Here is a 23,643-nt window from a genome sequence, read left to right as displayed (position 1 = left end):
CTTTGATGTGCTTTCGAACTGCTAGGTTGGCAGGAGCAGGGACCGAGGAACGGGAGCTCACCCCGTCGTGGGGATTCGAACCGCCGACCTTCTGATCGGCAAGTCCTAAGCTCTGTGGTTTAACCCACAGCGCTACCTGCGTCCCCTCTGCCTGCGGTAGCAATTGTTATATGCTGAGGTGGATGCCGTATGATTTTGAATTGTATTTTTATTGCTTCTTTTTTACATTGCATTTTATGGTATTGCATTTTGAGTTCCATAGATCACAATCTAAAATATAATAATAAATAGAGAAAAATACAATTAAAAGTGAATATGAATGCTTGATGTGCTGCACCCACTATTTGCAGTCGCAGTCACTGTGACCAGCTCCTTCTCCCCTTGTTGTTCACATGCCACCTGAATGAAGCTCTCAGACCATTGCTGGTCTTTGGACCAGAATTTAGGAAGCCCCTGTTCCAGACCCTCCAAGGGTCCCTGTTTTCCAGGGACAGTTCCAGATTTATAGAAGCAGTCCCGGTTTCTGATCTGATCCCAGAATGTGTTGCTTTTCCTTAGGATGTCCCTATTTTCATTGGATAAATGTTGGAGGGTGTGGAATAGGACGTCCCCAAGGCTTTTTTTGAGCTGGAACCCACCAAAACTCAGTTCCAGCACTTCTCAGGTGGGTGCCCTTGCCATTCCAAGAGATGTTCATGGTGAGTTCCAGCACCTCTTTTTCTAGAAAAATAGCACTGCACGTCCCTATTTTCATCAGAGAAATGTTGGAGGGTATGCTGTTCTATATGACAGTGTTTTGGGCTTAGGTTTTTCTTTCCCTATGTGTACTATGGGGACAACAGAGGCACAAACAGTTCAGTGGAATGACAAAGCTATTGCAAAGGGGCAGATCAAGGATTGCTGAGCTGCCCTTCTGCCACAGATGAGAACTTTTGCCCCCCACCTTTTACTGCAGACCCTCTACTTTCTTCCATACATGTCAGTTGTGACCTTTTGATTTCTGTAGGGAAGGAAGTTAATACAATTGGTGGCCAGTATTTGTTTGAGTGTAGAAAATATAAAGCCAGACATCTAGAGCCGGGTCTTCGGTTGGTGCATGTGGTTGACTTCCAACAGATCTGCATTTATTTGCACTACTCAGCAACCTTCTGCTGTACTTTTGCAGTTTATTCTAGTCACTCACTGAAATGTCAGTCACGGTTCCCAACTTTTGCGGCTGTTGGGGTGAATCGGTGAGTCACAGCCTTTATCTTTGTGACCACTGGTCATGTCGGGTCTGTGTTTTGCAGGCACATAACTTTGCAAACCTTACTTCATTTCCCTAGTGAAATGCACTCTCTGTCATAAACTGAGATGGATATTATTTCTTCTTCTTAGGAGAGGCGTCACATCATGATATAAAAACGAAAACCTTTGTTTTCTTGGCTTGTTTCTTTGTCTATATGTGTGAAGCATCCTGTGGAATAGAGGTCATACCTTTTTTTAGGGAGTGTCCTTATTTGTCCATACCGTTTGTGAGAGCAGAATTGTAGTGTCTCGTAAAGCTTCTGTCAGGCTTGCCTTCTGTTTCAAATATATAGTCTGTAAGGGGAAGGGGGAGACTTCCAATGGCGGCAAAGTGAAACAGCAAATGTGCCAAAGGGAAAGAAAGAAAAATTAAAACCCTCAAATACTGGAATGAGCATTGTTAGCTAGTCACACATAATCTGAAAACTATAGCTGCTGCATAGGATCATTAGCAGGGCTTTAAAATAATAAAAGTTCTGTCTAGAAGAAACTGAGTTCTGCAACTTGATGGAAATCTGCATAATTTCTCTGTTTTTTCAAAATCTAGTCTGCATTAAGATCAGCACAGGGGCTCCTTGTAGTAGTTCGCCCACCCACACAAATGGGGGGGGGCATCACTGGGGAGCGCATCTGGCACCTTCATTCTGTAGTTTCCATTGTATGCTCCATGAACATACTGTACCTCTTTCCCCTGGCTTTTGAGCTTTGACACCTGAGATACTTCAGTTTTTAGCATCTGCTTAATACTTGTGACTTTATAAATTGTTTTAAACTAGAGCAGTACAGGATGTTGCAGAAGCCCTAATTCATACTTGATGACTGATACCGTCTTGTCTTCAGATTAACACCTGCTTACAAGGGGGCCCACTCCTGGGGGCCAAGGCGCTGGGGGCTCCCCCATTATTATTATTTTTAGGAGCCCGTCCCTCCTCAATGTTCAGAGGGCCCCATGCACAATGTCCTGACAGTACACAACATCATGTGCGCAATGTCAGGACATTGCGCAGGGCCCCCTCCATCCTCAGGAGACGGTGGCACCTCAGTCTACTTACATGTGTACAGTTGCATGTGTAAGGGTCTCTTTCTATATGGCTGAGAACTTGGAAAGAGGCTGATATATGTACCACTGTGCACATGTGTGTCCTATGCAGACATTTCCTTGAATGTGCAGAGATCGTAAGTAGGGACATGCTACCCTCCCATCTCTGCATGTGTTCACCATAAAGTAGGTAAAGGTAAAGGACCCCTGGATGCTTAAGTCCAGTCAAAGGCGACTATGGGGTTGCAGCGCTCATCTCGCTTTTCAGGCCAAGGGAGCCGGCATTTGTCCACAGACAGCTTTCCAGGTCATGTGGCCAGCATGACTAAACTGCTTCTGGCGCAACGGAACACCGTGACAGAATCCAGAGCAAATGGAAACACTGCTTACCTTCCCGCCACAGTGATACCTAGTTATATACTTGCACTGGTGTGCTTTCGAACTGCTAGGTTGGCAGGAGCTGGGACAGAGCAATGGGTGCTCACCCACTGTCACGGGGATTCGAACCACTGACCTTCTGATCAGCAAGCCCAAGAGGCTCAGTGGTTTAGGCCACAGTGCCACCCGCATATACCATAATGTGCAGATAAGCTTAACATGCATGAAGGAGGAGCAGAAGGAGGAACCACTTCAGGTGTGTGTTAGGGGCGAGGTGTGTGGTGATGGCACCAGTAGTAATCTCTGGTGTGAGAAGGGGCATTACACTTGAACAAAAATGTCTCTATTGCCACCTGTGGATTATTGTAAGGTATGCACCTCTGCATGAAGAGGGAACCCTCTTTCTTGCCTTTAGAGCAGAACCTTTGTTCCACTGTGCTTAGAACTGCCCATAAGCACACATTGAAAAGGCTGCTGTGCAGAGATGCACCTTATTTCACCCATTAAGAATGACAAGATGTTTGAAGCATGTTAAAGTTGAAGCATGCTTATTTGCATGAAATAATCTTGAGTCCATCTCTCACGTCTTTCCCCCTCCAATGCTGTCCTACAATCCTTCGAAATCTCTTGCTGACAGCTGAATGTTCTTGCTCTCCTGGAGTGACATGAGCTTGTGCTGTGTGGCCACTAGAGGCCACCGTGGCATGTATCAGACTATGCGCATAGGGCCTCTTTGTCCTTTGCTTTCCTGCTGAGAGCCAGAAAATGGGGGGCAGCAGCCTGGGAGAAACAGAAGGGGGGAAAGGTGATGCCACGATGAGCAAAACCATTCTTTGTTGTTGTTTGTTTAACATCATCATCCCAGTTTTCTGTATAAATAACACCCGAAGTGGCACACAGGATAAGATGCAACAATAAAAAAAATACAACAGCCAAATAACAAGCAGTAAAACAGCATCAGTGAGAATAAAATGGATTGGCAGAACATAATTATTCTGAGGCAGTAGATTGTTTCATTGGTGTAAGACCTTGGTGGAATAAAAAAAAAGTGTTTACCTGAACGCAAAAACCAATTTTAGGGCACCGATCTTCAAGTGGCAACACTTGAAGCCTCAATTTCACACCTGAGCTCCAGCTCTTGATCTTGGTTCCATGACTCCTCCCCTAGAGTCAGACCCAGCAGGGGGCAAATCCAGGCAAATGGGCTCCAGTTTCAACTTATCATAGGTTAGGAGGGCTTCTATCTCTCATAGTTACTCCACCTGGAAGTCAAGATCCGGGAACAGATCTGAATTCTCTAAATTTGAATTTTGCAGTGATAGGTTATCCAGATCTGAATGCTTTAGATCAGAAAGTGGGGAGGTTATTTACTCCTGTGTGTGACAGGTGCTCCAGTACAGGATCAAACTCTCCAAAATGTGTCATAGCAGAACTCCAGACATATGACCGAAGTTAACCTACCAGAGGAAGATGGTGGATGTCATGACTAACATGGACTTGTAACAAGCATGAATTTTCATTCCAGAACGTGATGGGGGCCTTCCTACTATTCAGGAATCCCTCCCCTCAGTCAAGAAAAAAGTGTCTGTTCAATGTGTTTCCAGAGGAGAAAGTGATCCAAAACAGAACTACAAATGGATAACTCAGTAGCCTAAACTTTCTAATATAGAATGCTGTACAGAAAATAAAGAACTCAGTAGCATTTGTTAGAAAGAAAGAAAAAGGAATCTCTTGAACCTGAAATTATCTATCCTAGTAAGAGGCAGGAAGGAGGTGACAGGTGGTAGTCCTCTGTTGCCAATTTCTGGAAGAAATATTCACAGTGAATTAAAAATTTATTTTTTCCCTTCTTTAGCTGCACTGATCTAAGAGTAAGTCCCATTGAACTCACTAGGATATGCTGAATAGGACTGCACTCTTCATTATTATTGTTTAAGGAAAGTTTCTTTTTAGGATAAGGGAATTCAGAAAGCCCAATGAGCTTTGTGCTGAGAGTCCCAAGAATTCATCTTTAGATCTCTGATCATTTTCAAAATATGTATTTCCTTCGTTTCTGCTTCAAAGCATTCTCCTCCTCCCCCCCGTCCTCCCCCAAATCCTCTCTCTCTTAACATTCAAATTCTAATTACCAGACTGGACTTTACAAGTGGAACATAAATAACATTACATAGATAATTAAGATGTATCGTTAATTGGAGCTGGTTTCAGTGTGCTAATTGCATAATTCAGCTGTCTGTTAAATAGCTTTTCCAGTGTGAAAATTACCCATTTATGGGCAATGCTTGTGTGAGCATCACACTCCCTCCACTCAGTAACATGAGTCAACATTTTTAGGTGTAGCTTCACAATGCAGAGCTCAGTCTCTTCATCAAAAGGCAGGTGAAAATCCTCCCCTTAAAGCTCCAAAAGAGGATGGATAATTTCCACCAAAGAGCTGCCAACCTTTCCCTCATCCCCCTCTGGTAGCACACTTAGACCTTCACAAGCTGTTTATCAGGCGGGTGATGTTCTTCAACTGCATTGCCATCTCTGGCTTGGATACTGAAGTCCATTTCAGGAGCCCTCCCAGAAAAAAATAAAAACCAAGATACCAAAGGTACCAAGAGGTATTGCAACTAATTCTTGTTAGCAGCTTTTTGTTTGGTAAAACATAAAAACAATTCTCAGCTGAACTCTGAGTGAAGTCACAAATAGAGTCTTCACTAGAGAGGCAATGATCCGTCCATTTCAGTCCTCTCAGTTTCTCATTTTTCCTATCTTAAATTCCATTCTGCAGCCATTTGTATTTAATTAAAAATAATCCTCATGAAACTTTAGTGTGAATTTCACCCAATATACACATTTTTGTATGTGTATATTTGTATTTTTGACTAATGGACACATTTCTGCAAGGCACTTCTCCTGATATTGTGCATTTTGTATCTTATTTTAAATAGTATATTCATTTTTATGCTCGCTTTCACGTAATGTGTGCATTGTTGTAAACATGGATTGGAGAACTGCAATTCAGATTGGAGAGCTGCAGTTCAGATAAGTGTGAATTTCAAAGGCTGCCTATGTTTTGAGTCTTATATTGTTTCTGAATGCATGAAGTTGATAGAGTCAGCTTTAAATGCGAACTGATATTTCACAGGAATAATTGGAGATTTCTGACAAGAAGCAAGCAAGGCAATGTGTTTTGGTGTTCAAAGTGGGGCACAGGGGACCTTCTGGAGTGCTTTGGTGTTTAAGTCAACTCTGCTTCAATGGTGTTTGAGTCAACGCTTCTTCAGATCCCAAGCCATTCAGGACTTCTTCCATAAAGAAATAATGTTATTTCATTCTCCATTCACCAGAAACAAGTTGCAGGATGCTGCAATAAGATGCTAATACAGTATATTAATCTTACTCTGGATTTAGCTAGGTAATATTTTGATTCAACATGTTGCAATTCCCGTTGAAATTCTTAAAAAATGTTATGCATATCCTTTTTTGGATAGTGATCGAGGGACTAAACGGAGGTTCATATTTCAGTGCTTATGTTTTTCTACTGGCTCCTCTAGATGTTGTGTTGCAATGGCCCACTAGTTTACTTGATTTTTAAGAATGGATTATGTAGATTTGCCAAGGCTCATTAAGTGTTGCTTGCTGCAGAGGAAATTGCCCTGGGATAGGAGATGGGATCAGTGCAAGAGCATTGCCTCTCAACTGTAGGGGAAAATATTGGTCGTAAATTCCATAAATTAAGTATGCATCATATGTAGCAGTAATTTATTTTGTCTGTTCTCGATCTGCTCCTGGTCAATTTCACTGAAGGTACCTAAGTCCTTGTTATGAGAGAGGAAGAAAATATTGGTCCGCTTTTCCCATACCATGCTTAATTTTATAAACTTCTATCATGTTTCCTTCCCTTAGTTGGCTTTTTCTAAACTGCAAAGTGGCCTGCCATCCAACCTTTCTCCATAGAGAAGGTACTCTAATTCCTTCTCCTTTTCTGCACCTTTCCAAGCTCTACAATAACCTATTTTAAAAAAATGAGGCTACTGGAAGTTCACACAGTAGTTCATATATATTTATTTAACAAAATTAATTCACTTGGTTGCAGGGCTGGATTTAGGTTTGATGAGGCCCTAAACTACTGAAGGTAATGGGACCCTTTATATGTCCAGCTGTCCTTTGTCAACAACAAATTGTCGCTGTTTTTGTTGTTGAATATACAGTGGTGCCTCGCAAGACGAAAAGAATCCGTTCTGTGAGTCTCTTGGTCTAGCGGTTTTTTCGTCTTGCAAAGCAAGCCCATTGACGGATTAGTGGATTAGCGGATTAGCGCTATTAGCGCTATTAGCGGCTTTTAGCGGTTTATCGGCTTAGCAGATAAGCGGCTTAGTGGCTTAGAAAAAGGGGGGGGAGGAAAAAAACCCCGCAGGAACTCGCAAGACATTTTCATCTTGCGAAGCAAGCCCATAGGGAAATTCATTTTGCGAAGCACCTCCAAAACGGAAAACTCTTTCGTCTAGCGAGTTTTCCATCTTGCGAGGCATTCGTCTTGTGGGGCACCACTGTATGCTATATGGTAATTTATGTACCTAATAGGTATCTAAAGCCATTTGCACATAACAAAATATGTATTTTATCAAAGTAATTGTTGAACTGAAATACAATTAAGAAGAAGTATATTAATATTAATATTTTTCCATTAATTTTTTTTGGGGGGGCAAGAGAGTGGGGCCCTAAGCTATAGCTTGTTTAGCTTATATGTAAATCCAGCACTGCTTGATTTTATTTCTGTGCTTGTTTGAAAGAATAAAACAAGCTTCAAAGCACTTTACTCTCTCTCTCTCTCTCTCTCTCTCTCTCTCTCTCTCTCTCTCTCTCTCTATATATATATATATATATATATATAAAATGTTTAAATTCTCAGTTAAGAAACAGTCAAAAATGGGTATTTAGAAACATGGAATAGATTATTAAAATATTAAAACAGTAGCTAAAAAGTTAACACACATGTAACTTCAAGAAGTCTGGATAGGCTTGCCTAAACAAAATGTTTTAAGCAGGTGCTGAAAACAATACAGTCGTACCTTGGTTGCCGAACGCCTTGGTACTCATACATTTTGGCTCCCAAATGCTGCAAACCCAGAAGTAAGTGTCCCGGTTTGCAAATGTTCTTTGGAAGCTGAACGTCCGACACTGCTTCTGTGGCTTCTGATTGAGTGCACGAAGCTCCTGCGGCCAATCGGAAGCCGCGCCTTGGTTTTCGAATGTTTTTGGAAGTCAAACAGATTTCCGGAACAGAAAACATTCAGGAATCAAGGTACGATGGGCCTGCCTGATCTCAGGGAGTTCCAATGTTGCCACACTATGTGACTGATCACGCCATCTCTCCTCCTAATGGCAAACTCAGATGGTATGTACTAACAAGAGGGGTGGTATTGGTGTGCCATTTCACTGCTCACTCCAAATTATGAGGAGGTTAAATAGCACCAGTCTCAAAAGATGTCATTGGAGAATCTCACTACTTACCCCCCCCCCTTTCAGTTTGTGCATACACACTGCTTCCTCCTATTTATCATCCCCTTGAGTAATGTTGGACAAAAAGGACGCTCTTCCTCACACAGCACATAGTTAACCTACGGCCACCAACTTTGACGTCTTTAAAAGGGGATTACAGAAATTCTCGGGGGCTGTCAATAGCCACACAATGGCTATATATCTCCCGGACTATATCTTGCAAGCATTTGAGTGCTTTATTTTGCTTTTGCTTTGCCATAGCTGGGGATATATTTTCCTCCTTTGGGAGCTGCCTGTGATGAGTGGAACTAGGGAATGGAAGGATTGCGTTAATTGTTTAATTATACTTTGCTTTAAATTATTTTGTTTTTCATAGGTTATATTGCATAGTTTGCTATTTATAAGTCACTTTAAAATGATTGGATAAAGCTGCACACAAGCAATATTATCATTGTTATTATTAATATTATAGCAATTTGTTTTCAGTATCAGAAGCTGTGTGCCTCTGAATACCAGTTTCTGGGGTGTGTGATTGGTGCACATGTCTTGCTTCTGAGCTTCCCAGAGGCACCTGATTGGCTAATGGTAGCGCAGAAAGCTAAATAATAATAATAATAATAATAATAATAATAATAATAATTTATACCCCGCCCATCTGGCCGGGTTTCCCCAGCCATTCTGGGCGGCTTCCAACAAAACACTAAAATACAATAACCTATTAAACATTAAAAGCTTCTCTAAACAGGGCTGCCTTTAGATGTCTTCTAAAAGTTTGGTAGTTATTTTTCTCTTTGACATCTGGTGGGAAGGCGTTCCACAGGGTGGGCGCCACTACCGAGAAGGCCCTTTGCTTGGTTCCCTGTAACCTCACTTCCTGCTGTGAGGGAACTGTCCGGGCAGAACGATGGGGGTGGAGACGCTCCTTCAGATATACTGGACCGAGGCCGTTTAGGGCTTTAAAGGTCAGCACCAACACTTTGAATTGTGCTCGGAAACGTACTGGGAGCCATTGTAGGTCTTTCAAGACCGCTGTTAATACGGTCTCTGCGGCCGCTCCCCGTCACCAGTCTAGCTGCCACATTTTGGATTAGTTGTAGTTTCTGGGTCACCTTCAAAGGTAGCCCCACGTAGAGCGCATTGCAGTAGTCCAAGCGGGAGATAACCAGAGCATGCACCACTCTGGCGAGGCAGTCCGCGGGCAGATAGGGTCTCAGCCTGCGTACCAGGTGGAGCTGGTAAACAGCTGCCCTGGACACAGAATTAACCTGCGCTTCCATGGACAGCTGTGAGTCCAAAATGACACCCAGGCTGCGCACCTGGTCCTTCAGGGGCACAGTTACCCCATTCAGGACCAGGGAATCCTCCACACCAGCCCGCCTCCTGTCCCCCAGAAACAGTACTTCTGTCTTGTCAGGATTCAAACTCAATCTGTTAGCCGCCATCTGTTAGACTAGATGGGCCTTGTGTCTAATCCATCAGAGCTTTGCTTATGGACACCTTTTTTTAAAAAAATGTGATTGATAATTTGTTTGCAGAATAAACAAATGAGGTGTTGTTGTGGTTGTTCATAGTTTAACCTTAAGTAAATCCAAGAGCTGATTTGATGAGAACCTGGTCCTTGCTTCTAAAATCTGAAATGGTGCCCCTGCATATTATGCTTCCAGTGTCATTCAAAGGTGGTCTGTCAGTTATTAATTTAATTTTAAGCTCTAATTGAACTTTAATGAATGAAGTTGGGTCTTTTTCTACTTTGACAGGCTGACTTGAATTCGAAATATGACCTGGGATTTTGCATAGGTCTCGCATCTATAGCACTGTCTGGCAGTGAAATATTTCAAAAGTCCTTAAAGCATTGCTGGGAAAATCTGAAGACATTTTTCATTGAATAAGGGAGCTCCATGAATGTTAGAATTAACTAACTAACCAACTAACTCTTTATTCCTTGCTATAAAATGTTTCAACTAAACTTGCAAAGGCTAATTTACAATCTGAAATTATGTGAGTGCTGACTGAGGGGGTAGCTTTTCAGTCATGGCCCTCCTAAGAACGGCTTACCTTGTGGCACCAACTATACCGTGTTTATTCTCCTAAACATTTCATCATGTAAAGTGTGAATTGGTTTTAACGCTCGTCTTGTCTGTTCAATTTGGATTTTTATTTTTTTTAGTATTGTTTTTTATTGTTTTCTGTCACTTTTAGTTCAGATTTTATACATTGCTTTAGCATTTTGCTTGTACGCTTGCTCTCCCTGACCGTTTTTTCTCCAGATTACTGAAGGGCAATCTGGACACTCCTAAAATAAATAAATAACCAGAATGGGCTGAGGAGCGTGCACCATCATAACTGGCATGTTATCTGACCATTTACTTAATAAATATTTTGGCACTGCTAAATCAAGAAGAATGGAACTCTTCTCAAAATGGTGCATGTAATAAAATCAATATAGCATTTAAAAAATCAAATGTAAAAACAAAAAGATAATTGTTAGGGAGAAGGAAAGGACAGGGATACAAATCCCCACCCCTAAACTTTTAACTGTCTTCCCTTGCCTTGGAGATGCATGGAAGTTGTCATTTTTGAAGATGCTGAACACTTTCTATTAGAAATCTGCAGAATGGCTATTCTCACTGGTATAATGAAGAGGAACATGGCTAGGGGGCGGGAGCGTAGTTTCTGTGCTTGCTTTCATTGCAGGACCAACTGGGTCATCTATTGGAGCAGTATTTGTCAGCATTGTAACTTGGGACCGGAGGACAGGTGCAGAAGGTGGTAGTCAACTGAGCTTTACTCGGAGTAGGTCCATTGAAATAAATGAACACGACTAAGTTAGGTCCATTAATTTCAGTGGGTCTACCCGCACTAAAACGTAGCTGAATACATCCCACGATCTCTTTGTTAGGTAGGGTAGGCTCAGATAGTCATTAGCCCAGGGTCACCAGTGAGCTTCATGCCTAATCTGGGATGTGAACTCAGGTTTCCCTTGGCTTCATTTTTGTCCTCTCCTTGGAGACGCGGCTATGAGGGCTGTCACAATGAGCTTCTCTTCCTCAAAATTTACCACTACACCACTGAGTATTTTTGGTTCTCCTTTGTTGGAGAGAACAGAACACTCCTTTCCCTTGAAGCATAGCTCAGTCCCACTTCAGGCCAATGGATAGGGATCAGTTTTGTGACTAGTGATTGCTTTCTGCTCCAGCTTGGGGGCACTATAACTTATTCCTTAAATTGCCTCCTGTCCCTCACTCCTGCTACCTCCACAAATGACCACCAGTCCATGGTGCCACTGAGAAACAACCACAATAGGTGAGTCACAGTATCAAAAGCTGCAGGTATTCCAGCTCACTTTGCCAGCTTTTCCCCCCAGGCTCCGTGTCTTGTCTACAAGTTATTCTTGATGTGTTCTAAGTAATGACACACCGTTCGGAAACCAACGAATCGTGAATCAAAGCTCCTGGTTACTTTCATAAAAGAGACATTAGAAACCCAAAACATAAAGATCATTTTATCTTTATTAACAGTTTAATGCATATGAGAAAGCTATTTGACATTTTTTACACCTCAAACTCTTTTCTTCATGCATTGCTGAGCAGACTGCACCAGAATTCATCCACTTAAATCCATTTAATAACTCAGTAGATTCTCTGTCAGGCTATGAGTTGATGCCAGTATATGGCTTTACTTAAGTGCTCAAGCACCCATCCAAACCTTGCATTGCATTTGAACATTACTGTTAATAATGAAATTGTAATTGGGGTCGCCATTAGACCAATACAAAAGTTCCTAAACCTGTATTTGTTAACATTTTTGTTGTTTCAAACACTAGCCCAATATTAGGGGACCTGTGGCCAGGTGTTGATGAACTCCAGTTCCCCTCACCCTGGTCATTGGCCATGCATGATTGGGGCTAACAGGAGTTGATGTCTGACAACATCTGGAGGAATATTGGTTCACCTTCATGATAGAGTGATAGGAACAGCAATAGAGGAACATCCATTAAATTAAAGGGTGGGGTACTAGGAAGAAGGGAGGATGTGTCTCTGTGTATAATCTTTCCCAGAAGGACCCTGAGCTGGGTTTGGCCCCCTCAGCCATGGCCAAGATTTAGCAGCCCACTTAATTTGTCCCATGGAACAATGTGACCTGTTAAGAACTACACTCACCTTCCAGATGTTGCCTGGGAGCCTTGCCATTGTACTGGAGACTGAACATTCTAGACTGTAACAAAGAGACATAACCCAGGAGGTGGCATAGAAGCTTGCCATTATGATGGGTCTTAGATGGAATAAAAAGAAGCTCTGTATTTTGCTGGGAATCCACCAACATGAGAGAGGCTGGGCCGGCCAGCGTCCAGAATGGTGGACTTGGCCTTCCAAAACATACTAAGGCAGTAGCTTTACTTTTTCCCATTTGAAGTGGTTTAGGAAAAAGGAGGTAAGCCAGATCCTTTCTCTTTGGAATTCCATTTATTTGGGAGGAGCAGGAATTCCATTTATTTTGTGGGTATGGGGCAGTATGCTTATATGATGATGATGGCGGTGGTGAGCCTTGGTTACTTGTTTTTTTTAAAAAAGGTTTAATAAAATTTTTGAATTTAATAAAATTTAACAAAATATATATATATAAAATAAGCCATGGTTGATAGTTTATAAACCTTGGCTTGTGTCAGTCATGGCTTTGGCTTTGCATTATGTGTGAACATGGCTAAGGTTATGGCCAGCTATCCATTCAACTCGGGAAGCTAGAATAATCATGAGCTTAAACAAAAGGAACTTGTCAAAAGCTCAGCAACATCAATGATCTTCCTTGATTTCTCAATTACAGAAAAAGGAGTGTGAATGAGACAGATGTGACTTTAGCTGAGATAAATGTGTCTAAAGCACTTCCTTGCATCACTTCGGTTTGACTTTAAGCAGGATCACATTCATGACCCAAGCACAACAGCAGAGAGAGGCAACCCGTCCTAAATGTATACTGGCTGAATTGCCATTCATAGTCATGAAGAAGAATTCAGCATCTCTTTTGCTTCAGCAAGTTGCCCACATGAGGCATCTCACGCTTTTAGCACCGAAACTGATAACACAGTTGTTACTTTAGTTTCATGCTAGGGGTATTCCCTGATTTTCCTTGGCACCAGACAGATTTCAAGCTGAAGGAGCACAGCAAGGAATCTGTTTTTCAGATCTGCAAGACAAGCTTCTTTTTTTCTGAATGGGCACCCTCTGTTTCATAAATGTACATGGGAAAAACTCGTAATGTCTCGATTTCAAATGCCTCTTTGGGAGTTTGTTTATTCAAATAAAAGCCTTACAAATTATTAGCATGAAAAAACTCCACCACTTTGCATTTTCTGGGATGTGTTATCCTATTAGGCAAAGTATCGTTCTGTATGTTTATAACTTACACAATTACTGTTCTTGATTAACAACTAAAACTGATGAGTTGGCCTTTCACGAAGCCGTAAGCAAAGTCAGCCATGCAGAAAATATAAGGGAAGGGAAAACAATTAAAAGTTATTTTAGTTGTTATGTTGGAGTTGATTGTTGTATTTACATATTTCTCCCCCTCCCCAATAAAACATGAAAATCTTTGTTGCGTACAAAGTGCTGTTTTATCAATGGCGCTATTTCACAGTAACATTAGAAATTTCAGATTTATTACATTCATTTTGGATTAGCAAGCATCATGTGTGTGATGTATTAAAGAATAGATTAAATTTGTGCAATACATAAATTTAGTACCACATAGTATGACTGTCTCTAGTCTTCACAACTGCAGAATTAACAGGGCAAATAAGCAGCAGCCGTCATTGTTCGCCTGGCAGAATGAGGATGCTTGTGGAACCACTCCAGCAAGAACAAAATTTATGAAATGAGTTACACAGTTTTGCAAACCTGCAACTGGAATATTCAAAACATACCATAGGAATGATTAATCACATCAACAAAAGGACAGCGAGTGTTTTGCAAATGCTATTACACAGTACTGGTGTTCTAAAAACACTTAATTCTGCAGAGGGTTATAAATTGGTGCTCAAGTTTAATGGGATTTAAAGAACCAACCAACTTCTTCTCATTTAAATTTTTATTGATTATCTTGCAAAGGTGATATAACACACTGAAAATCATCTCAGCATCAGCATGTGCTTCCTGCTAAATAAACCTGTGGCAGGGAAGGCAGTTGCTCCTATCAACAGGGTGTTAATTGGCAAGTGAATTGGTCTTGGGGTTCAATCAGAAGACCAGGATTCTGTCCTTTGCTGTCTTGACGGTGTCCTCTAGCAGGACCTTTCAGCATAATATGTGCGCCTCTGTTCTATTGGCAAGAGGCAAGAATTAATCCTTCCCCAGGAAGGAATGTGGCTGGGATTTACACTCCTCCCAAGCAACTGGACTGAGAGGTCCTGAAATGGGAAATCTAGGTCCCCTTGATAAGGGGGACAGATTGGGTTTCTGCCTTTGGGTCTCTTGTAGAACCTGACACATTTTGGAATAAGGACAGTGGGTGCATCCAAACTTGCTACTATTTTGTGGGAGGGATTTGTGTGCATGCTGGAAATCTTTTCCCCGTCTAAACTGCTCTTTCAAAGCTGCTCTTAAGTCCTGTCTATGACCGAAAAAATATGGGTATATGTTAATCCTAAAAAGTTTGAGCTGCATTTACTTTGGTGGTATTTTACCTCAAGTGTGAGAGAGATTGCAACCTTAGCCCAATTAAATGTGCTCAACGTAGCAACCGTCATTGGTATTTAACTTCAATTTATTTTAAAATGTATTCTAAAGATAACTAAAAGATTACAAGAAAGTGGCCACCAATGTTTGAACAGTCTCCCGGGGACTGCAGGCTCTTCGACTTGGCTTCTGCAACAGGAACAGGAAGTCATTAAATCAGAGATTGGAGGGGTCTCAATGGTCATTCAGCTCAACCCCCTGCCAGTCTAGGAAATCCATCACAGTAGCCTCAACCTGTTGAAGTTGTCAAAAGTTTCATTCATTTTGGCCGTGCAGGTTCGAGGACAGCTGGCTGAAATACAGGGAGATGAGTAAAGGAAGGATTTTCTCAAAGGTTGGACCTTGAGAAAGCCAGAAAAGGCAATTTGATAAGGAATGGTCTAGCACAGCCTTCCTCAACATGGCGCCCTCTGGATGTTTTGGACTCTGCTCCTATCACCATTGATCATGCTAGTCCAGGGGCTGATGGTTGCCGTCTAAAAGAGCTGTAGAGCATCAGGTTAGGGCAAAATGCCCTAGTGTGCATAATCTTAAGAATCCATGCTGGTTAGTAGCAAGCAAGCACCTGGTTTTCTTAGAGCCGCGTAAGAATAGATCCTTTGTAAACTGCTCTAACCATGTAAGTGATTATGAGTTTACCGCTCAATAATTCCTTGACTTATCCTCTTGTTGACTCTTCTGTCCTGCAGTACTAAACTGTCTTCCTTTCTCAACCATCTATAAGTGCCCTGCCTCTCTCCACCAGGCTTAGGGTGGGGCTTGACAGGCTCCCTTAAGGACTGCTGCTGCTGCTGCTGGACAGAGAGCGCTCCTTTTTTAATATTGTTTTTATTTTTTATCTATGTCACTTTATATTGTTTTTGATATTAATGTTGTATTTTTTGTTTTAGATTTTATGATTTATGTGGAAATTGTTTTCTATTTGGTTGTGTACCTTTTGATGTGTTTTATTTATTGCTTATGACTTTTGTTATGTTGGTAATTATGTAAATCTTGTCATGGAAGCTGCCTTGAGCATTGTTTTAACTATGGAAAGGCGAAATAAAATGATGATGGTGGTCGTGGCTACCACTTAGATCGCAAATGACTTGGAATTAAATCCCACTGTTTCAAACAGAGCTTTTGTCTGAACAAATCAATATATTTAAGACCACCACCTCTTTGACTGGGTTGTTAATAGCAGCCTAACTTGGACGAGCCCTGCTGTTCATTGTACGTTGGATTAGAAATTGTTGGAGATTATGCCTTAGCTATTGCATCCTGAGCTGCATTTCTGCACCTGTCTGAAAGCGACGGTGACCTCAGACTGCTGCTGAAAAGGGATTTCTCCATTCCTGCCATGGTTAATCAAATTTGGGCCGGAATGAAAAGCTAAATTTCCACTGGGCATTCAATATGTTTAGGACTATCAAAAGGCTTTGCAGTGTCAGATCGAGTGTGTTTCATGGTAATATTTTGTTTTAAATTCTGGTAGTTTGCCTCCCAGCCTCCTTTGACAGTTCACAGTATCGTGGACTTTGCATAGGTAATTGTATTGCCATTTTTTTTTTATTGTGTACATGCGTGAATAATAGAACAAATTTAACAGTGCCTGCTGTCTCCTATGACCCGCTGGAAATGAAATGTGCCATCTCAAGGGTTTTATACCAGAATACATTTTTTCCCCTTTTTGTATTAACAAATGCAGACTCGCTTGAAGAAACACAGTATTTAGACTTGAATTCTAGTCATGATTTAATGGCATGTTACACACACACACACACACACACACACATATGGGATACAGATCTCACATCTATTGTATGGAGGAAAATTTAAGGAATGTTTGCATCACATAGAAGTGATAGCTCTCCGCACACCCAAGGTTCAGCTGTTCAGCTGTTTGGTATCAGGGATACCCAAAAAGCTGCGGTGTGCCTATGTGGATTTTATTTATAGCAAAAAAAAAAAAAAAAAAAAAAAAGCCATCTTGTTTGACAAAGGGCTCAATAAGCTTTAGTGGTTAAAAAATAAATACATCTGATTTGAGAAAGAAGTGCTTCTTCAGCATGAGAATTGCCTTGCTGGATGAGATTGTTCTAAGGTTCATGTAGCCCAAGAGTGCATTTTGAAGAGTAGTTAGCTTGATCATTCTGGGAGTTCAGGGAAGGCATTAAGGTAAGGGCTGTCCACTGTCATCTGTGCTGCCTCTGTGAGTAGCTGTCAATAGCAGTAGTAGTCAGCGGCATAGCGTGGGTTACCGGCACCTGGGGCTGTGTGGAAGGGTGGGTGGGAAAGAGGGAAATGGATGGAGTACATATGCACATTCAATTACCTAACGGCGTCCGCATCACCGAGGACATTGCAGCCGCAGAGATAAGAGTCCTTCCGTTGTCTGGAGATGTCACTTCCTGATTCACATGGAGAAGCCGTTTTCGACGGAGCCCAGTGATGGAAGTGCACAACTGTATTGAGGCACCACCAGGTGTTGATATTCTACACCCCCTAACAATTTTCCACCCTGGGCAACCGCCCCCTAGTTTCCCATGCTATGCCACTGGTGGTAGTAGTAATAGTAGCAACAGCAACAGCAGTGATAGCATTTGAATAACACTTTCAAGTGTTCAAAGCACTTCACATATAATACCTACTTGTAATCTGTACAACCAGTCTTGTACGGTAAGTCAATATTAACACACACACCAATTATTGCAGATTGGAAGCTCATGCCTGGAGAAAGTAGCTTCTCAAATGTCACCTAGTGATTTCATGGCAGAAGCAAGATTTGAACCACACTTACCTTTTGCCGTTCTCTTTCCAGGCACATGCTTAAAAGTGTGTGTTTTGTTTTGGTTTTTGCCCCTGAGCTTTCCCCATGAAAACCCACTCTTTAGCACTCAAGCAGAGCAAACGTCAATTTGTGTTTTCCGTGGATTTAAAGCTCAAAGCATGGACCAGGCCTGGAAAGAGTGAAGGGAAGTGTGGATAAGCTCTTAGTTAGTCTCTTAACCAGGACACACTACCAGATCTCAATGAAGTTGTGCAACCCCTTTTTAAATAGCCAATTGTCTATAAATTAAGGAACCTACAATAACACGCTATTGTTTCAAGTGCTAATTGACCAGGAATCACTATGAATGAACACTTAGTTCAACGCCCACTGGAATAATGATCTGGTGTTGACAATAGCCACCTAGTTGTAAGTGCAAAAGTTGCCTTTTGGTATTATAGTAAATCTCAATGTTCCTCATGCAAAAGAATTTTGTCTTTGAAAGTGGAGGGATGTCAGAGACATTAAGTTGTAAATCAAGGGAGAAATGCACGTTGCATTGTAGTCAGCCTTACCATTGATTTTAATGGGTTTGTGTTGCCTTGTTCCCTATGGATGAGGCCTGGGTGTGATACGCAGTTATCGCTGTCCAAAGGAGTGTTGTTCCTGCTCTCTCTTCTCCTTGGCTTTTCTTTCAGACCTGATCAATATTCAAGAGGTTGTGTGCCTCTGATGTTCCCAGGCAGGGACGCTAAACTTATTACACTTTTCACCTTTTATAGTCATCTAATCAGAATTATTTTTTAGTCAATGATTTGAAAACCCTCATCCCAGAAGTGGGCAAGTCGCTGAGCCAAACAGTCCCCTGCCTTCTGGTTTTATTTATCAACCTTTGTCATTAGGGCATGCTGGGCACGTAGAGACAAGAAAGAAGAGAGACTTCCAGGGATTGGGAGGGGGGGTTGGGGAAATGATTTTGCATAATAGAAATAAAAGTATTAATCTGTCATATGGTAAACAGGGATATGCTGTCTTGGTGAGGCTTAAAATAGCCACTTATGCATGTAAAATTTGGGAAGACTCAAGTCATTGATCAGAATTCACAAATACATGAAGTAAAGAGAAGCATCTGACTCCATCATGACTTCACTGGGTGTGATTCAATGTTGAATGTTCTTGACCATTGATTCCAGAGGGGTTAAACTTGTTTAACTCATTTGATAATTTCGTCTTCAGTACTCTGTCCAAACTCTAATTTAGGCCATGTATGTGTGGAAACTGTTAGCTTTCATTGTATACTTTGGAAGCCAATTCTACTGGTGGGTAGAAGGTAGATATTGGGATCTACTGGTAAATCTCTCAGTGATTTACAGTAGATCACAAAGTGTTCCAATTTCTAATTGTTTAACAGCTAAACTTTAACAGTGGCAGCAGCAACAACCAACAGGCTTCTCCCCTTTTAAATGAGGCTGCTGAAATGAAGAAAGTTTTGAAATTAACCCTCTTTTGACTCACCTCATGTTAACAAAATAAAAAAAATCCTTCCAGTAGCACCTTAAAGACCAACTAAGTTAGTTCTTGGTATGAGCTTTCGTGTGCATGCACACTTCTTCAGATACACTGAAACAGAAGTTGCTCATGTTAACAGCCAGTGATGTGCTTTAGATTGCCCTTGCAGATGTGAGACAGAGAAACTCTTTCGACAGGAGATGACATGGGAATGTTCTAATGAAGTGCACCATCATGTTGAAGTATTGTGACATCACAATCCTGGCTACATTGTCTGTTGAGCCTTGGTTTCTCATTCACAGGTGTTGTTTCTCCACACAGGTATTAGTAATGTAAAATCTGTTTCATAAATCTGTTATAACTACTGTACTTGCATCTGTGGCCGTGTTCTCTAATGGGCATGTTGCCCTGGTTGAATACGCATTGGCTCCCCATTAAACTGAGCCATTGGTTTTGAGCCTTTGAGGGAGTCTCAGTGAGGATGCTTCCTCCCAGGTTGAACCCATGACCCTGAGATGATGCAGGTAAGAGTCTCTGCCTGTATCTCCCCCCCCCCTTTCTAATTAAACATTAGGACTAGACAAGGCCCCTGATTTGGTTCATGGCCAAACTGGCCCTATCAGGATCACCACATTGGACCCCAAACCAAATCAGGGAGATAGCTCACATTTTGATTGAGTTTCTAAACCCAAAGCATAACTTACATGTTTACTTTCAATATGTGAATTTGTGCAAAATTTGATACACCCACCTAGCGAGTTTCTTTGTCTCTCCCTACTTTGTACAAACAAATGTGTGCTGTTGATCTGCTTCTTTTTTCTTCAACTCCTGAAATGGATTACTTGTTTCTATAGCTGGGTCATTAGTCTTGGACTACTCAGTTATCACATTATTTCTTTTCACCCAATTTGCACAGGACTTGGAGCCACAGTGCTCCTTTGGAGACAGACCTGGTGTCTACACAACTCAACACACCCCCTTGTGCCACTTGCCCATTCCAAGTCAGATTATGTCTCATTAATTGGACATTCCAGAATCATGTGCTTGCATAAGCTATATGTAAATGAGCTCAGCCTTAATGTGTCTGTTAATGAAAAAGATTCACTAGGAAATTAAAGAAGGGTTTATTTAACTTAGTTTAATTTAAAGGCCACTTAACACACTGAGCATTAATGATGCAGCGTACGGTAAATGTATCTCCTCCGTTTGCCAGCATTACTGCAGCAGGGGCTGCATTGCGCACATGGGGTTGAATCCAACAAACTACTCAGAGTAAATCCATTGAAATTAATGGACCTAAGTTAGTAATGTTTATTAATTCCAATGAGTCTACTCTTGAGTATGACTAGCACTGGATAGAGATAGAAATTGTCTAGGGTCACACCAGTCACCTGATAAAGATAATATTAAGATAATGATTTTGTTTTCCCAGCCTTAAAGAAGAAAGAGGCCACATTTGAACTGAATCTTTTGACTGTTTTGACCACCTTATTTTTTTGCTGCTTTTCTCAATGGTTGCATTTTGTTTAGACTCTGAGTCTGGATAGAATAAGTTGCATGGTTTGAGGAATCTATGCTTCCAGGTTTCATAAGAAAGCTGCAGAGATAGTGCAGGATAGTGCGCACCCCGGAAATGATCTCTTTCAGCTTCTGCCTTCTGGAAGAAGGTACAGGGTTATAAAGACTAGGACAAGCCGCCTGAGAAACAGTTTCTATCCAAATGCGATTTTGGTTTTAAACGCAATGTAAGGTAGTCTCTATGGGAGTATATTATATTTAATTATGGGGTGTCAGAGTTTTTAGGGGGTTAACCAGGCTGGGATAGCTGGGATTGCAGGCATGTTGGTTTTTGAAAGTCTGATGTAGTTTTTTTCAATTTCATTGTTCTGTATGGGACAATGACAATAAAGATTATCGTATTGTATCATATCGTATCGTCCTAAAGAACTCTGCAGACAATTTTAAAACATTTGTATTCCTGGGTCACTATATCCAGTTGTATAGAAATTATTTTAAAAGTAAAAGATCACAAAAAATGTGACTGGGTGAGATACAAGGAAGGTTCAGAAAACTGCACGCATTCAGAATGTTTATGATGATGAACAGTGCTTTTTTCTGGGGGGACGCAGGGCTACAGATACCCCTAAACATTTTGTGAATCTTTGTACTTTTGTCCATTTACCGTATTTATTTTTCCCGATTTGAACTATAAAATGGTGATTTTCTTGAGTCAAAATGAGAGTACCCTTAAACATTTTTAAAGAAAAAAAAAGCACTGGTGATGGAAGCATCAGTAGAAGGCTTAACAGAAATGTAGAAGGCTTAATTTCAGAATTGAATAAGACTGATTGGAATTTTGGTGCAATATTGGAGTTAGAACCACATAATTAGACTCATATTTCCATGCTTAAAAGAATTTTGTTACAACCTATTTATAAAATTACGCATTTGCTCTTATACAGTATCTGTCTCATGTTTTGTGATGAAAACCATCCACTCTACACTGAAATATTGGCCAAATTCATTTCAAATGCATGGTGATGGCTTTCAGTTGCTCTCTGGATTACTCTCTCCTAGCAGACATATCACATTTAAATGAAGGATTTATAGACATTTTTCAGCTCCTTGTAGCATTTCAAGATTTATGTTCAGCTGGTGTTTCTGGATTTGGAACCATCTTTCTACCCAACTTTTTATGAGCAGGATCATGGAATTGGTTAAAGCTCAATAACTGTTTTCTTGCACAGTGTCTGTAGCAGCTCACTGCATTGTCACACAATTCCTTCTCCTAATGTGCCTTTGGCAAGAATGCATTTTCCAGAAGGTACTGGGCTCTCCTTAAAATGAATAATTGGTGTTCAGTACAGTCTGATCAATATGCATTATTGCTTTATATACTCTACTGTACTATCAGTGAATAAGCAAGAGGCATTGTTAGTATCAACAGAATAAATGGAAAGACCACACATAGAGAAGTCAATCTAATGCTGGTTTCATTGCTATCCAAATTGCAAAATGGGGAAGACTGGCTGAACCAACCCATCTCTTGAGAGAAGATGTTGCTCCTCTGAAGAAGGGAAACATGCAAAGAGACCGTGGTGGGGAGGTGTGTGTTTCAGAACAAATATGTCAAACACACTTTTGAATGGTTAGTTATGTATACGTATCCTATTCAACCTTTTTTTTTCAAGGAGCTCAAGACAACCTATATGATGTCCCTTCCATTTTCTTTCAGCAGAAAGAAAATTTTGATTTATCAATTTTTATTGTTTTAATTACTCTATTTTTTACTTTTAAATGTTGTTTTGTATTTCTCTTTGTAAGACTCTTAGAGAATTTTATGTAAATTTAATAAAATAATCATAATCGTTAATTAGCCGTTTCAAGTTGTCCAGGCTGGGAGAGTATGATAGACCAGAGGCCAAGCGGAGATTTGAGCTTGAGTCTTCCTTGTCTTAGTCCAACACCCTAACCATTACACTATGCTGCCCACACCATGTCCTTGGGCATACAAGCATGTGATGAGAGATCTGTTGAAGGGCTGTTAAAAATAAATCAGTTTAACTAATGGCTGCTGGGAGGACCATAGCACCCACGCATCAAGGAAGATGGGGCCCAGAGTTTGTTCTGGGAGTGTCTCCTTACAGATTGTCTCTTCTCTCTGTATGTGGCGAATTCTGCTGTGTCTTGGCATTTAGGGCAGCTGAATGAACCAATCACACCTGAAGCAGAGATGCAGCACAATTTCTTTCCATCCCTCAGAGCTGTTTGTTGTATCTCTGCATTAGTTACCTCTGAGCTCGCCTTTTTTCCTATCAGGGCAGGGACTCATGCAGAGACACCAGGGGGTGGCTACCTCTGTAGAAAGATTTTTTTTACTTTTTCACATGCTTCACATGTAAACCTTTTGGGATATGAAAGTGAAGTATACCTCCAGTTTTAATAAGCTTGGGAAAAACTGGATTAGATGCTAATCAATACCATGTTCATTTCTCTCTCCCCTCCACACACTCCACACAATCCTTTCAGAGGATTATACTGGATTATACTGCTTGTTTTCAATGCCTCTCTCTTGAGTGACATCCATCTTATTTGCATTGATCAGAAATAATGGCTGATGAAGCCTGCTGTCTACTGTGATCCAAGCCAATTTGCACAAGTATTTTTTAAATGTCGAAATCAAATAGTTGACCTTTTCTGATGACTGTTGGCAGTTTGAATGGTCTTGATAAAGCAGATGTGAAGCAGCTCCTAGGTGGTGGGTTTCAAAAAGTGGGTTTAAAACATGATCAGGGTGATGTTCAACGTGTGTGTGTGTGTGTGTGTGTGTGTGTGTGTGTGTGTGTATGTGCTTAAAATGTACTTGGGAAATGGCAGGCTTCTATTAGCAACGTTATTTTTCAGAATAAACAGACCAGACTTCATTGTGATGTACTATACAAAAGAACAATTCATGATGTTGG

General features: G+C 41.0%; 2 long non-coding RNA genes across 5 annotated transcripts in view; one reads left to right on the top strand and one right to left on the bottom strand.

Annotated features, from left to right (window-relative positions):
- Nucleotides 1-23,643, top strand: part of LOC308577003 — a 110,031-nt gene that overhangs the window by 62,185 nt on the left and 24,203 nt on the right. The gene's annotated exons all lie outside the window — the stretch shown is intronic.
- Nucleotides 16,902-19,198, bottom strand: LOC308577008. Its single transcript, XR_014003328.1, has 3 exons — nt 19,187-19,198; nt 18,247-18,371; nt 16,902-17,174 (listed from the first exon to the last, which is right to left on the bottom strand). It is a non-coding gene; the product is annotated as an uncharacterized lncRNA (long non-coding RNA).

This window comes from Podarcis bocagei (genome assembly GCF_964188305.1).
Source record: "Podarcis bocagei genome assembly, chromosome: 17".
NCBI lineage: Eukaryota > Metazoa > Chordata > Lepidosauria > Squamata > Lacertidae > Podarcis > Podarcis bocagei.
This window is presented reverse-complemented; position numbering and strand designations above follow the sequence as displayed.